Source organism: Protopterus annectens, chromosome 6.part0, assembly GCF_019279795.1.
Source record: "Protopterus annectens isolate FY-2018-M chromosome 6.part0, PAN1.0, whole genome shotgun sequence".
In the NCBI taxonomy this organism is placed as follows: domain Eukaryota; kingdom Metazoa; phylum Chordata; order Ceratodontiformes; family Protopteridae; genus Protopterus; species Protopterus annectens.
Window position 1 is genome coordinate 1542041397 of NC_056737.1, and position 17459 is coordinate 1542058855.

Here is a 17459-nt window from a genome sequence, read left to right on the forward strand (position 1 = left end):
CACACTCGAGAATATTGACATCTGTGTAGTTACTTAGATATGGTTTGAAACTGCAGAGAGTATCCCAGCAGTGTAAGGTTTCAGTGCCTTCCAGACTTTTAGACCAGTAGCTGCACACAAAAGGGCTAAAAGAGGAGGTATCTCGATATAAATCAATAACAAGCACATCTCTACAGTGGTCAAACAGGATGAGGTGCTGGTGTTCCTCTATGTGCAGATCACCATAAACAAAATCTTGTACCATATCCTAGCCAGCTATAGGGCACCTTCCATGTCCCAAGAAGCTCACAATACATACTTGGACCTACTAGAGGTTCTTACCATCCATCCTAACACCCTACTCATTGGAAATTTTAATTACCCCTCTATAGGCTAGGAATCTTACACAGCTTCAAATCTACAGGTACAGAGATTCCTGGACTTTGTAAATACAAACACCCTTGACCAAATAGTGAATACACCAACTAGAGGCTCCAATATACTTGATCTTGTGCTTACAAATATGGGAGAAAACTACAGACCAATTAGTCTGCCTAGTCTTATTTGCAAAGCCATAGAAAGAGGTATTATGGAAATTATCAACAAGGAGATAGGAGACCTCCAAACTCTGGATCCATCCCGGTTAGGCTTTGTCAAAGGAAGGTCATGTTTACTGAATGTAGTGGACTTCTTTCAAAAGGTCACTAATGCAATGGATGAGGGGAAAATGGTGCATATTGCCTACCTAGAATTGGCCAAATTATCTGATACAATACCCACTCGGACATTGTGAACAAACTTATGGAACATGCTGGATAGCTAGCTGGCTCACTGATAGGACCTAGGAGGTTAAAATTGGTAAGGCCACCCCAACAAAGAGGTCAGTCATTAGTGGAGTCCCACAGGGCTCTGTACTAGGCCCATTCCTCTTTGGCATCTACATCTTGGATATCAAAACCAATGTCAAAAGCCTTTGGCTGACCAAGGTCGCAGGTGATTGCAAACTGGGAGCAGTCATTGAATCCCCCTAAGATAAGAACACCCTTCAGGAAGGTGTGCTACGGACAACACTTGGTGCAAAAGCCATGGCTTAAAACTTAATACCAAGAAATGCATTATAGTACCTTTTGGTACCACCACGGGTAACTATATGATGAATAAAACACCCTTAAAAGTTGATTCACTACACAGAGATCTGGGACTCATGTTGATAGTAACCTAGCCTTTGACTAGCATGTGTCCAAGATAGTAAGAAAATCCTTCTGTATTGCTCAACTTATAAGCCACAGCATGGCATCTAGGTCCAGAAAGGTGACCATTCCACTGTACTCAGCCTTCATCAGACCCATCATAGGGTATAATGCTCCCTTCGGTATGAACCTGACAAGACACATGCAGCAACTGGAACATCCACAAAGGTTTTTTACAAAAGCAATACAGGGAGTAAACACAATGTCCTATGCTGATAGCTTCTAAGCCCTATCTCTTTACTCATTAAAAGACATAAATATTGTTTGCAACATAAACAGGAGATGTTGGAGAGACTGATATGTTTCATAGAGAATTCCTATTCTCTGGAACAGATTCCCCATCCTTGTGAAGCGGAGTTCTCCCCTATCCCTTTTTAAGTACAACTTGGACCAATGGATGGGCAATCAGAAGTTCACCTCTGGTCTGGCTGCTATGTCTCTGATGAACAGAAGCATTCAGTAAATCACTACCTATAAAAATCAAATTTGTGGTTCACATTTGGGTTGCTCAGCTAGACTTATAAGGGTCCTAGTGGTTGTTAGCCTAGTATACACCTATAAACCTATGATACTGACAAAAGATCTCTGGCCATTCTTCCTGGGAGCAGCAGCAGAACTACTAATACCTTTCCTGACTGTCCTAGTGTGGGGACAGCTGAGGATTGTCTGCCTGTCCACTTTTCCATGAGGCTGGCTATCTTTCAGAACAAGTTGATAAGAGCAGTCATACCCAGCAGATACATCACCATTCAACACCCTTGTCCTTACACTTGCCTGTTATCTCACCCTATCAGAAGGGGACAGCAAAAAGGGGGTCTGAAACCTTTTAATAAAAAGAACCATACAAAAGGTCTGACAAAATAGCCATTGTTGGACTTAACGTTCATAGGTTCATAGGTAAGTACTAGGCTATTGGCCCTAGGGCCTATATAAGCCTAGCCAAACAGTACTCTGGCATTTGCCACCCAAAAAATGATTTTCCTGTGCCCATCAAGCAGAGCCACAGAAGTGATCCCCGGGGTGAATTTCCGATTTCCCATCCAATCATGAAGATTTTTCTTGAAGAGTGCTAATGAGGAGCTTTGTTTGATATAAATAGGTAGTTTGTTCCAGAGTATTGGAAGTCTCTGGGGCAGGAATCTATCCCTCCAGAATGTTCTGTTTATTGTGGTGACAAGGTTTAGGTCCCTAGAGCGTGTAGCTCAGAGGGATTGGGATTTCTTTAAGTGGCATGTCCAACAACTCTGAGTTTGACATAGCTTTTTATGTTAGGCAGAGATCGTCTCTGAGTAGGTGATATGCGACAGAGTAAAGCTAGAGTTTTTTGAGACGGTCTGCATAGGGCATCTGTTTGAGGCCAGTAATCCTCTTTGTGAGGTATTTCTGTGGCCTTTCCAGTTGTTGTAGATGTCTTGTGCGGTACATACCAAAAGGAGCATTGTACTCTATAATGGGTCTAATGAGTGATGAGTAGAGGGGAACAATGACCTCTTTTTCCTGGATGAGAAACATTTGTGATGAGGTGTGCCACATAGAAGGATTTCCTGACTACTGTGGCAATGTGATTATCAAAGGAGAGACTACTGTCCACCTGTGTCCCAAGGTCTTTTATCACACTTTTGGTGTTAAGTAGACTACTGCCTATGTGGTAGCTCATGGGTACAGAGTTTTTAGCAAAAGGGATGACAATGCACTTTTTGGCCTTGAGCTTGAGGCCATGGCTTTGACACCAGGCATCTGTCTCAGTGAGGCCCTTTTATAGGATGTCCACACCATTAGGAGTTTTGATTATGGCTCTTAGTTTGCAGTCATCTGCGAACTTTGTTAGCCAAAGACCTTCTGTGTTAGCCTGTACTTCAGAGAAGTAGATAGCAAACAGGAGAGGACCCAGGACTGAATCCTGTGGTACTCCACTTGTCACTGATCTGAAGTTGGATATAGAGTCTGCTACTTCCACAGTGTGGGTTCTGTCAGTGAGTCAGTTGGCAACCCATCTTGTCACATAGGAATTTATACCTAGTTTATTGAGTTTATCTATAATTCCAGAGTGGGGGATGGTATCGAAAGCCTTGGCGAGATCTAGATAGGCTGTATGAACCACCTTACCCTCATCTATGGCTTTGGTGACCACTTCAAAGACGTCTATCAGGTTTAGGAGACATGATCTGCCTTTTACAAACCTGAACTGGGTAGGGTCCAGAGTTTGGAGATTACCAATGTCATTGTTTATAAGTTCCATGATGATACACTCCATAGCCTTGCAGACCAGGCTCATCAGGCTAATGGGGCGGTAGTTCCTGGGGTCCATGGTGGCTCCCCTTTTGTGGAGTGGGATAACCGTTGCTGTCCGCCATTCAATGAGGCTATGATTGAACATGGTACTAAGGTGGGGTCCCAGTTTGTTCTGTAATTTGTGTAGAACGCAGCCTTGGATGTTGTCATGTCCCATGGATGCTGTGTTCTTGGCTTTGGAGAGTGTGTTTTTTACCTGTGCAGCCATGATTACAGGAACTTTCCATTCTTCCGTATAGAGACGGGTCCTTTAGGGGGTGAGAGAGGGTTAATGTTAGTCACACTGCAAAAGAAATCTTTCAGATGGTCTCAGTCCATCCTTCCATACTGGATCAGATGCATTTTAATGCCTAATTCTACATAAAGCTATCTCAAGAGTCCAGTAGGTACCAGTATTTCTGGCAGAAGCAATTACTTCCAGTTTTGTTTTAGCTCAGCCCCCTGTGAGTTCAGTTATATGTCTGTATTTGCAACAAACCAGAATTTGCAAGAAGTGACTGTGCTACTCTATCTATAAGAATGACTTCTAGCCATTCCCTCATTGAACAGGCTGTTTTCTGTCTGGGAGTCCATGATGCTTCGGTTTCAATTCTTAGGGATCACAGTGAGCACTGCAAAGTCTCAGATGGCCATAGTTGCTTATATTCATAGGATGCAGCCTAGACACGGTTTCCATAAATGTATTTCCATCTGTTTCTGTTTTATCTATTGTGGGAATTTTCTTCCCTTGTATATAATTACTTATCAGCTACTATAAAATGTTTTTATATGTGCTTTTGTGGAGCCTTTCAACCCAACTCTTTGTAAAATATTTAATTTGTTGCAGGGCTTTTCTACCATTGTATATAATTACTCATCTACTGTTTAAATGTTGTTGAATCTGTTGTGGATCTTTTCTCCTCTGGCCTCCACTGAGAATGGGTCATTAGCTCATTTGGACTTTCCCAGTTATCAAAGGACAAATAAATAAAAAATAAATAAAAAGTTTCATGCGGAGATTATTTACCCTCAGTCAGCATCCCTTCCCTTCACCATGTAATGCCTCTACTCATTTCTACCTCAGCCACTCTTCATATAAAGAGACTGAGATTGATGGCAGTTGCAAGTCTTATGGTACCCTTTGCAAAACTGTATACAAGAGCATGCCAATGGATTACCAAATGATTGAAAAGTTTTTTTTAGAGAAACAATAATGCCTGATGATATTAATATTATTACTGAATTGTGACTTGGGGTGACCTTCAGACTTCATATATACTTTAATCGGGTTTACTATCATGTCCACAAAGTGTCTTCCATCGTAGATGACAACATCAGAAGGCAGTTTTCCAAGTGACTAGACCTCGAACAGAAAGTCATCAAATCACATCACTGAAAATCGAATGGAACAATTACTCCAACAGCCACATTTCCAAAACAGTGAATGTTGAACCGTTGCTATTAACATGGTTCGACAAGGGGGAAGAATGACATTTCTATTTTCAGCATACCAATTCAGAGATGTGAGCATTCGACAAAAGGCACTTTGTGGACCTGATAGTAAACCTTTAATCGTAGCCATTACTAAAGATACAGGTCTAGTAAGATTGGTGGAGGTGTACTGATTTTTATTAATAATAGGTTGCAGTCTTTTCTGAGTTTTGGAAGTGCTGATGTTAAAATCATTAGAGTTAATGTTGTTTTTGGTCAACAAATGATATATTTGGTGGGTTTTTATAGCCCTAATTTAAATCCTTCAGAAAATTAGTCCTTTCTTAAAAACTTTCTGGAATGCCTCAATAACTGAATACCATTATTATTACAACCAAACACTATTATTGCTGGGTATCTTGACTTTCCCAAATGCTCTATACTTATTTACTTTTATTTATTTATTTATTCAGTCAGGTATTTCTTTGTTTGTTAAACCTGGGCAAAGCAATGATCTACACAGATGTTATTCAGTGCCCGGGAGCACTGTCTGCTTAAGTGGCTTGCAGAGGTCAACATGTATGAACGCTAAGTTATATAATAAAAATATAGAATGGGATGGAGCCATGTCTGTGACAAAGATGGCTTGAGTTCAGGTAGCAGTTGGAGGATGGGAATGAGTTTATCCATTCCAGGAGGAATGGCAGCAGTTTCTACTAGTGATGAAGAGGCCATCCTTGGAAGCCAGGAGTTAGTGCTAGTACAGTCACAGTCAGTCTGCTAATACGTTCAGCACTGAGGGTGGCTGCAGCTGACTAAAAGTACATGCTGTGATATATGTGCTGTCAGGAATCTCTGTCCAGTTAGGTTTCCCTCCTCAACAATTAGTGTAGCTGTATCAAGAATTCCCCTATTCAGCTGAGTGGACGGTGCTGTACCAGAACAACCTGATCTTCTGTCTATCCTCCTTCCTCTGGCTGCTGACACCATGAATGCCTTCCTCAGTTGTCCCAGTGGGAAACAGTCTGAAAGGGCAAGTCAGACAGGTGTTGAGGAGAGGCTAAAGTGGATGATTGAGGAGGGAATCTGGGACTGATGGCTATCAAACATGGGGCAGCCAAAAATATAGAATGTGTTAACTAGATAATTAAGAAAAGCATCGTGATTATCTCTGTTTAAATCTGATTGATTTTAGAGTATGTGATTACAAGTTTTAACCCAGGTTTTCAGGATACATGCTCTATGATGACCTATATAAGGCCTAGAGAGTTCACAATCTTCCTTCCATTGTAATGTTGTAATATTGTAGTTGATGCTGTGGTTATTGTGGTCCCAAGTCTCAGTCCAGTTCCATTCTCAATAGATGAAGATATCCAAAGTCTGCAAGTCTCATATGAAGCTGTGGTTCCACAAACCAAATCTGACACTAGGCCACACATTTCATATTCCTATCCCACTACTGGTGGGAATGTTGGTGGTGGTATTGTCAAGGCCAGGCTGTTCCAGCTGTCTGTTCTCACAAGGAGGCCACTCTGCAAGCCATCCAGGACCCTCTACCCCTCAGTGTGATATTCACTCATATCAACAAGTATATGGGGGAACCACACATGTTACTTGCATTGGAAAGTAATGGGTGTTTCAGAATAGACAACTTAAAACTAATCACTTTCTGACAACACATCACATTATAGGGGAAGACAACTAATTAGTGGTCAGAATCAGCTTTTACCCTCTTGATGCCACAAGAATGGTTCCTCAACCTTTCTGCTATACTAAATTGTTTCTTCACTGTAGGACATGTTGCTGTGACCTTTTTACTACTTTAGTGCAAATGCTAGGGCATCAGCTTCTTTTCCCCATCCTTTCATGGGGGGCACACTACAGGAATGTTGGCAGCCAGAAATGCCCTCCTACATTTTACACTTTGTCTCCATTCCTCTGTTGGTGAAATTCATCTAGAAGCTCAAACAGTAAAAGTTCAAGATCATTCTCTTAGCTCCATTTGGCCTTAACAGATTTAATTTCCCATGCTCACACCTCACCTCTTGAAGAAACTTCTCTTTATAAGGCTCTTCAGGGCTGTCCTTGCCTATCCCCCTGACAAGCCTCATCAAGATCTTCACACTTTATGGCTAATTGCAATACATGTTTTTTTTTTCAAGCCTTACTCATGGCCACGACCCTGTCTTTCTATCCAGCATAACTCAGATTCTCATATCTGCAATGGAGTCCAATACCAGGAGTACCTATAAAAGTAATTGGATGCATTTTCTATATGGGCTTCATGTAGAGGACTTGACTACCTTTATTGTTTCTATACAATTTGTCTTGAATAACTTTTTGCACCTCTTTGACACAGGTCTCAGCTACTAATCTCAGACTACATACCACAAAATAGCTAGATTCACAACCCAACAAGCCTACAGATCTCACCACTGTCTCTCACTTAAATACTTAAACTGGCTAGAACTGCCTCAGCTCCAAACTATACATGCAATCCTATATTAGCAATCCTTTTGTCCAGCCTTACACCCTATCATCTCCCACTATGCTCCCACAAGAAACCTCCGTAGCTCTTCTCAAGACCTTCTAAAAATCTATAAACCCAAATCTAAAGCAGAACAAAACGTATACAGCTACCACCCCTCAATGGAATGGAACAAGCTACCTCTCGAGATTTGAACACAGGCTCATCCCAAAAAGTTTAAGCTAGCACTAAAGGAACATCTTACCAAAAAGTGGATCTGCCAATGCTCAAACCGGCCTTAAAAACTCTTCATCTCCTTGCAGACTCTCCTTTTACAATTTCCCATTCAATAAACTCCTCTCTGAATAGACTTTTTCCTGCAAATGTTTACAAAATGTATTTGTTTTTGCAACTATACCTTTAATATTTGTTGAACCACTGAATTGTTCCTTCTGCTTTATTTAAACTTTTCTAATCCAATTTGCTGTAACTCCACTTGTATAATATTTGTGATAATCTACCATTCTACTATGTATGTACTGAAGCCTTTTCTCCACTTGTTTTTTAAACCTGTAACTTGCACAATATGTTTATTAAGCATGTACTGGAGCTTTTCTCCCAGGGCTTCTGCTGAAAAAGGGCTTCGGCTCAGCCAAACATTCCCGGTCAACAAATGTAAAATAAAAAATAAAATAAAAATAAAATAAATAAACAATCTATAAAGGTACACATGTATGTGTGCATTTGCTTTCCTTAAAATTATGTAGTGCCTTTTTAAAACATACCATTAATATGAGACCTTCTCTGCCAGATGCTGTTACACCATGGTATTTTTATTTTGTGTTTGAGAAACTTACACTTCTCCTTTCAAACTAGAATTTGCTATAAGGTTAACATTTTTATCCTGGAAAACTTTTTTTTTTTTTAAGGATAGTTGAGTTGTGTTCTATTCCTTCTTTTATGTCTAAAATTGTAGAAATTGTTCCTGACTTTTAACTTCAGTCAGTCAGTGCATTTGCCAGTCTTCTTTCACAACTGCCTAACAGAGAAGAATATTTGTTGCATTATATAGATGTACATAGCTCAGGTTCTATACAGCCATATGATGATGGGGTCCGAATGGAGAGATAATAAATCTGCAAACAAAGGAGAGTAGTAGTGCTGGAAATGAATTCATCCTCAAGTCTTGTTGAGTACCTTCATGAGGTGGACCCTGTGTTTTTTACAAAATCTCGCCAAGATAACATTTATATATAGACTATTTTATATAGCATATAGCATCGACAGAAGTAGGTTAAAAAAAATAAAAAAGATAGATGAGTGCACAAGACCCAGAAAAAAAAATGTGCTCAATCTTGGTAGGCACACTGGTGCCAGGATTGAAAAAAATAGTGTAGAATCCTCAAAACATGGAAACTTTCCTACAATGGGGCTAGACCAGGCCCAGGGGGAGGATGCCCCCCTGTTATAGAAGCAAGTAGCAGTCCACAAAAATCATAAAAACTGATAGGCCAAAAAAGAGCCATAAAGATGATAGAGTGGACTATTGAGAATAAAAAAGAAAATCTGATGTTGTCAATCTTCATTCATTCTTGGTGAATGGAAATCGGTTCCGACCTTTCAGAAACGGCTCGGCCGTTATACAGTTCGCCCCAGCCAAAAACTCTCAAGCTAAGGCTCTACCCACAATGCCCCTCTCTCCATTACCTCAGATCTCATTTTCTGCTCTGAAAATAAGACGTGTTAGCTGATACTCTCAACTAAGTGCCTTAGATATATATCTATATAGCACTATTTTTGGTTAAAACTTTCTAATTTGAAATATTAGATATTTCTCTTTCTTTCTATTCCCTTGAGTGAGTGTTTTCACATTAATCTACCCCCTTTTACCTAACGGAATTCTTCGTTACCTTCATTAGTAACTTGTTTCCCCTATCTCCTTTTACCTTTTGGTAACTCTTTGAAACCATCTTTGGTATCTTTTCACTTTCTTTACCTTTCTTTACGTTTTCAGGTATTTGTGAATACCATTGTTGATAGACATATACATATTTTTCTGATTTTCTTTATCTGTGTGTGTGTGTGTGTGTGTGTGTGTGTGTGTGTGTGTGTGTGTGTGTGTGTGTGTGTGTGTGTGTGTGTGGGCAATGTCAAGACTGTGGTAGAAGGTTTCCCGATTCAGATGGGCATCTTTCAAGTGTGTACTGTCTGCCTCACTTAGATACTGGATATAAGATCTACCAGGGATTCAGTGCCTATACTCTGGCAGAATGCCGGAATAAGCTTAGCCTAAAAGGATTGTTAAAATCCTCCTTAGAAGAAGCCCTCTGTAAGCTAGAGTCAACCAATTGTCTAAATGTCAAAAAAGAGAAGCCATTCTGTGCCGACCTGACCATCGGCATAAGAGTTAAAAACTCATAAGTCACCAGTTCCATCTGTGTCTTCAGAACCGAGGACTGAAGTTGCAAAAATGACTGAGAAACAACCTTTGGCACTAATGGTTAGGTCCTCATCAGTACCAATGGTTCCTGCATTGATACTAACTACTTCGGCACTGACCACTGCTTCAGCACTGACAACCTCATTGGCACTGTCAGTTTTCTCAGCACCAGCTTCACTCACCTCTCATTTGGATCCAGCTTCCCCTTATGCTCAGCAGCCTATGATGCCAAAAGTTGAGATATTTCTACCTCCCAGGACTAAATATTCCCCTTCTGTAGATCCATTTTTTGGTTAACTCCTCAGTCCTTTCATTGATAGGCCAGAGTCTCCCTCAGGAATTTCGATCCATTCATCCAGAAGTCTTTCTGAAGTGGACATGAATAGACTGGTGGAACAGCTTGTGTTGGCTAGGGGTCTTCCTGCATCTACGCAGACCTCCCTCCATTCTGGAGCCAAGGTACATTCTCCAAAGACACCACTGGACTTTCCTCCTCTGACCTCCTTCCAAGGTTTGGATCCCACCACTTCGACTATCCCAGCACCAGCTCCTTGCCAATGGTAGAATTTATCTCAGCACCTGGGTCATCTCTGATGTCTTCAGCACCATTGGATCCATTGCATACCAGGGACCGTGGTTCGACTGCCGGTTCTGGAGTTTCAGTATGGTTCCGGTTGTTAGTATGGCACAAACTTTGGCTCTCGGGGTCCTGGCAGTTTTGAACCCTCCCGTGGCTCCTGTTTAGGAGGGCGGCTCATTGGAGCCAGGTGTGACTGCAGTTCTGAAGTTGTCTTTCTTGATTACAGACTCCCATCCTTCTTCAGGTGGACCTGCCTTCCAGATCATGGGGAGAGCTTTAGCCTCAGTGAGCTCCCAGCTGGCTCCATCTATGTCGGAGTGTCAAATGTTTTTGTATCCTCTGCTCCACAGCTGCCACAATATATCACATCAGGACAGCAAGTACAGGAGCTGCAAGACATCACTGTTCAGGGTCCCTCTTCTTCGGAGTCTTCCTCAGAGAGTCCCACTGAGGAGCCACCCAATAAAAAGACTTGCAAGAGGAAGCACCTAGATTCTCCAGAAGAATCTGTCACAGGAGACACAGACTAAGATGAAGGGAGGGTTCCTCCCGATCACCCCCTGAAGATGTCTCCTTTGGAGACAACCTAGAAATCCTAAAACAGAGGGTGATTGGAAGCCCTCAAACCAATCCTCTGAGAAATCTGTGTTCTTGCAGCATTTTGTGCCCATCCATCTGCTTCCTGGGTGACTCCATCCACTGACGACTTAATAAAGCTGATCGTACAGTAGGCATGGAAGGCTCCTGATTCCATAAAGCCCATTCCCCAGAGATCAGATAAAATTTTGTCAGCCCCAGAAGATCAACCACATTGGGGAAAGGGTTTAGCAGTAGATGCCATGGTGGTGGTGATAGCCACCAAAAAGAAACTTGTCGAGGAGAGTTCTACTGTCTATCCTCCCAACCAAGAGTCTTGGAAATGGACAGGTTTGGGAAGTGGGTCTTAGCATCATCGACCTTTGCTCTTAGGTCCTTGAATTTCATGGCACATTTCACTAGACTCCAAAGGGATCTGATAACTGAACTTTCGGATACCCTTGCTGGAGCTGTATCTGACGAGGTTTGGGATAAAGTTGCCTGTTAGCTTGCCACCATGGAGTCTATTTCAAACTCGTCCATATGGCTAATTGCTCATGCAGCCGAAGGAATGTCTAGGGCAGTGGGTACAGGCATTGCCATAAGGTGCCACACCTGGAAGTGCTTGTGTGACTTCACAAAGCCTTTCAAGCCTTCCTTCGTCACTGCTCCTGTTGGTGGTTCTTCTTTGCTTGGCCCCAAAGTTAGAGACACATTAGCCAAGTGTGAAAAAGACGGAAAGGCTCTTTCTGCTGTGGGCATTCATTTCTCTACTCCTCAACAATCCTATTCTAGAAATCAGAGGAGTGGAAAAATGTGGTTCAAGAAATCCCATGGGACTTTTCAGGACACACGTGATGAATATTCCCCCTGGAGCAGAGGGAGGAGTTCTAATGGAAGGCACCCTCCCTGTGGCAGAGGGGGTATGGATAATCAGAGCTCTAGAGATTCATTTTCTGGACAGCACTGCCGAAGCTCCTGAATGGAGGCCTGATTGATTACCTCTGGAAGCAGTCGGGGAAGATTTTCACTGCACCAAATGGCCGGGCTCATGATAACTTCAGATAATCTGGTGCAGAGAATTATCACCAGCGTCTACTAGATTCCCTTCAGTCTCTTACCAAAGTCCCAAAAGCAAATCCTTGATGTTCCACCCAGTTAAAGGGATCTAGCAGCAACTGAAATTCAAAATCTGCCCCAAAAAAAATCCAAGAAGTCTCACCAGACCAAATAGGATCCGGATTTTACTTGAGATTCTTTTTAGTGCCAAAAAAGACATGGGACTGGAGACCAATATTAGATCTTAGCCTACTGAACAAGTTTGTTCAACAGACAAAATTCCGGATGGTCATAGCTCAGTCTATCCTTCCCTTTCTGGAGAAGAATGACTGGATGTGCTCTATATATCTTCAGAATGCCTATTACCACATAAAGATGGACAAAAGCTCCAGAGGGTATCTCTGCTTTTGGCTGGGAGCCAGTCATTACCAATTCTGAATTCTGCCCTTTGGTCTCACTACAACCCCCAGGGTGTTCACCAATGCATGGCAATGGTAACAGCTCACTTTAGTCTATGCAGATTCTGAGTGTTTCCATACCTAGACAACTGGCTCTTACCCCTCCCCCCCCCGCCCCTGCAAGCATCTACTGCTTTATTTCACAGACTGTCTTCCTCTCCACAGGCTACAAAAATTAAGGTCACAGGTTCAAACAATCATTTCCCGAAACAAGGGTCCTGCTCATCTGGTACTTCAAGCTCTTGGAGCCATGGCAGTGACAATAACCTTAGTACTCCTAGCAAGGTATCATATGAGGCTGCTTCAATGGCTCTTGGCAACACAATGGTCAATTCTATCTCACCCGATGTCTCATCTAATTCTAATAACAAATCATTAAATGATTTATCCTGGTGAATGAAGTGAGAAGAAAACTTATGGGGCCACACCTTTTCTCCCTCTCCACCATAGTGACCATAGATGCTTCCCAGATTGGGTGGGGGGGGGCATTATCTGGGAAAGACAGTTCAAGGCACTTGGTCCCTGCAAGAGGCCAATTTATACATCAGCATCCTAGAACTGAGGGCAGTGATTTTAGTGTTACAAACCTTTCAATCTGTCCTTCCTTCAGGGTAGTTGCAATCCAATCAAAGAACATGTTGGTAGTCTGATATATCAACAAGTAGGGGGGGAACCAGATCCTACCCTCCTATATTGGGAAGCCCTCATGATTTGGCAATGGGCTATCACTTCCAACCGCTTTCTGATAGCAATGCATATCCTGGGAAATTCCAGTGCGATTGCAGACAAACTGAGCAGATGCATCCTCCTGCCTCACGAATGGTCTCTCAATCACAAAATAGCGATGACAATCTTTTGTCATTGGTGCCAGCCTTGCTGCAATCTCTTTGCCTCTCCGATAAACAAAAAATGCAGAAGCTATTTTGCCCTAATTCCCCCACATGGGGAGTCCCCGAGAGATGTAATCCTCCTCGATTGGTCCCTAGAACTACTTTATGCCTTCTCCCTACTCAACTGATTCCTCAGTTCTTGAGGAAAGCCCAAAGGTTGAGAAGCAAAGTAATCCTCGTTGCAGCCTATTGGCCCTGTCAAGTCTGGTTCCTTTTCATTTGGCCTCACCTAGTTCACCGTCCTTAGATTCTGGACCCATCTCTGGACCTGCTGTCTCACCCACAGGGATTGGTGCATTCCAGTCTCCACAATCTCAAGCTGACAGCTTGGGATCTCCAATTCCAGTAATTGCCAGGCAGAACAACTTACCTTCTTCAGCACAAAAGATTCCTATAAACCGTCCACTAGGAAACTCTACCTTAGCAAATGGAAGAGATTTTCAATGTGGGCCCATATAAACAATATAGACCTCTTTTCAGCATCAGTTGATAAGGTCCTGGAATATTTAGCTTCATTATTTGAACTGAGACCTTCTACTTCCACTATCAAAGTCCAATTAGCAGCTATTTCCAATTTTCACAACGGATTTGATGACCATTCTTTGATGTCTCATTGTTTATGCAAAACATTTCTAAAAGGTCCTTTACATCTTAAATCCCCATTCAAAGATCTTATAGCTCCATGGGATTTGACTCTAGTGCTATAGTCTCCAGTTTGACAGCCCTTTGAGCCAGCAGCTACTTGCGACCTCAAATTTTTGCCTTTGAAAACCCTCTTCCTGGTGGCTATCATGTCTCTCAGGAGAATTTCTGAATTACAGGCTTTATGTGTGAAACATATTTATATCAGTTTTCACAAGAACAGAGTGTCACTAAGAACCAGTCCAGCTTTTCTCTCCAAAGTGGTATCAGAATCTAATATTAACCTAGTCTATAGACTTGCTTGTCTTCTTTCCATATTTTTCAAATAAAGGTGAAAACTGTTTGCATCTGCTGGTTGTCCACAGACAGTTACATTTCTAACTGGATAGAACAAAACTATCTAGAGAATTAGACTAATTATTTGTATCCTTTTCCAGACCCACTTTGGGTAAACTGGTCTCAAAAGTTACCTTATCAAGATGGCTTAGAGAGTGTGTTAACTTTGTCTGCAATCAGAATAAACTCAAATTACCTGCTCCTGTTAGAGCGCATTCCACAAGATCTGTACCCACATCAGCTGTCTTTCATTCAAAGGCCTGCATGGAAGAAATATGTGCAGCTGCAACATGGCCACTCCTCATACCTTTATTACTCATTACAAATTAGATATGGTCTCCAGGGGAAGAGCATCCTTTGGCTCTGTGGTACTCAGGAATATCCTTCCTTAGGGCCACATGGGATCTAAAGTAGCTGGAAGGATATTCCTGAGCACCACAGAGTAATGGAGAGAGGGGCATTTTGGGTAGAGCCTTAGCTCAAGAGTTTTTGGCTGGCACAAGCTGTATAATGGCCGAGCCAGTTCCGAGAGGTCAGAACTGAGTCCCATTCATCAAGAATAAATAAAGATCGACAACACAGATGGAATGCTATGGTAAGGGTATAACTTCTTTTTATGTATTATTATTATGCAAGAAGCCCAGAATTTCCAGATAGAAGATATACAAAAAGATTAACAGAGAAATTAGAGGAAAGAAAAATACTTCCACAAAAAACCTTCAGAAGCTTCAAATAAAATGTTATGTTTATTAATACAACAGATTTATGAAAAACATTATATAGACCAAAAAATCTTGGTCTATTTGCAAAAAGAAGCAACTGAAGAAGTGCAAAAATATAAAGAACAGAATTTAAAGACTTTTGAAAGATATAAAAAAAGAAATATGGACATGGGAAAGAAAGTGAGATCTGATAAGGTACAATATTTATGAAAAGGAGAAAGCCAAATTAATCAACACAAAAAAGGCAGCTCCAAAGATATTCAAAGAGAAATACAGGCAAAGTCATCCAGATATGAAAAATTTCACAATAAAAAAAAATAACATCACAAAGAGGAAACGTAGAACAGAAGATTAGTAAAGCAAAAGTTAAAAAATAGAAGTTGAAGTTCTGGAATACTTGCAAAGAGAAAGATTTAGTGTCGAAAGTCTAACACAGGATGTTATGTGATCCTATCTCGCCTACATTCTGTACTGATGGGTTCGGAGCCGATCCTCGGCTCCGACTCGGCACGCTATGCAATAGAGCGAAGTCTCTAATTGGCTGAGCTATTCTATATCCCAGGATGCACCACCACTAATTCCCTAGATCTCGTTTGCCGCTTACAAAACAAGGACGTGGTCTCGAGCTTGGCTGAGCTAAGTGCTTTCTTTATTAGGTTTTTCCTGTCAGGAATTTCTTAAACTTAACCAAAAAGCTGTTTTAACAGCTATCGTTGTGTATGAGTGAGTTTTTTGAACTTTTTTGTGGTAAAATATTGTTTGTTCAGGGAAAGGTTTCCGTTTAAGTTAGAGGGGCCTTCCCCTCGTGCGTGAGTAGCCTTTTTTGTGTAGTGTTTGTGAGGTGATCAATTTCCCGTTTTTAGTTAGAGGGTTCTTGGCCCTCCTGTTGTGTGACCAATACCCTTTGGTTAACTAATTTTTTACTGTTAAAGTGTTTGTTCTGATTATTGTGTTTTTTCTAACTGTTTGGCATTATGTCAAAAGAACACAGACCCTCTGGATTTAAAAAATGCACTAGATGCAATTACAAAATGTCTATAACAGACGATCACTCCCTTTGAGTGTACTGTTTAGGACCCAAACACCTTCAGGAGTCTTGTAGTGTGTGTCACGCTTTTTCCTCTCGAGTCCTCCAAGAGAGGAAAAATAAATTGATCTTAAAAGGACTTATTAAGCCTTCTTTTGAAGAGGCCTTATCTTCCTCTTCTTCTTCCTCTAAGAAAAAGAAATCGTCGGCTCCGACCAGCCCGTCAGAACCGACCACTAAGAAATCTAGGCAGGCTTCTCCATCGGCTCCACGGACTTCAGAGCCGAGGGCGGAACGGTCTGCCTCGATGCCTCCAGCCTCAACTCTTCTGGCTTCAGAGCTGATGGCTGGAGCTTCGAGAGGCGGATCACCTTCATCGGCTCCGCTGATTTCGGAGCCAATGAGGGTTGTCCACTCAGACTCTTCCCCTTCGGCGCCGAAGTCCTCTTCGGCACCGAGGGAAATTACAATGGAGTCTCCTTCGGCACCGATTTTGATTGAGTCCTTCAGAACTGGTGGAGAAGTCTAGTCGGACCCGTTAGATCTCCTCTCGATCCTCCAAGATGTCAGATTCGGACATCAACAGGGTGCTCCAAAGGCTGTTTCAGTCTCCAGTCTTCAAAAAGTTAGTTTCGGCTCCAGCCCAGTCGGCTTCGGAGCCGATGGTCCACCCTTTAGCCTTGGTTCCTCCTCCAACAGCCTCGGCACCGTTGGAGTCGGTGCTGGTGGAGCCGATGGAGGTGTCGACCCTTACTCCTACTCCGGCCTTTGGGTCGGAGTTCGGTACACGGACGTCTTCGGTCGGCCCCGAGGGTGGCGCTTCGGGACCGATGTTTTCGGTTCCGAGCCTCTCTCTCGGTGTGTCGGCTGCAGGAGTGCCGTCTGCTGTTGTGGCTTTGGGGGTCGGACCTTCCCAGGAGTCTGGGGGTCCGGCCTTTAGAGCCATGAGGAGTGCTTTGGCCAAATCTTCTTTGGCTACCTCCACCGTCTCCCCGCCACCTTCCCTAGGCATGGAGACTGGGTCCTTTGTAGTCCCCCTGTCTCAAGACAGCGGAGCCCTGGGGCCTGAGGTCACCCCCATTGGGGGTCCCCCTCTTCCTGGAGGTCCCTCTGAAGAGTCTTCAGAGGAACCCCCAAGAAAAAAACAGTGCAAGAGGAAGCACGTCGACTCCCCTGACGAGTCTATCACCTCCGACACCGATCTTGATGATGGGGAAGGGTCCCCCAAGTCGTCCTCGGATGATGTCTCCTTTGCTGACATCCTGGAAGTCCTCAAGCAACGAGGCAGCTGGCAGACCAAACCCCCTTCCTCTGACGAGTCGGTGTTCCTC

General features: G+C 42.6%; 1 protein-coding gene across 1 annotated transcript in view; it reads left to right on the forward strand.

Moving 5' to 3' along the window:
• LOC122803998 (cilia- and flagella-associated protein 221-like) overlaps window positions 1–17459 on the forward strand; it is a 1154724-nt gene that overhangs the window by 659325 nt on the left and 477940 nt on the right. The window lies entirely within an intron of this gene.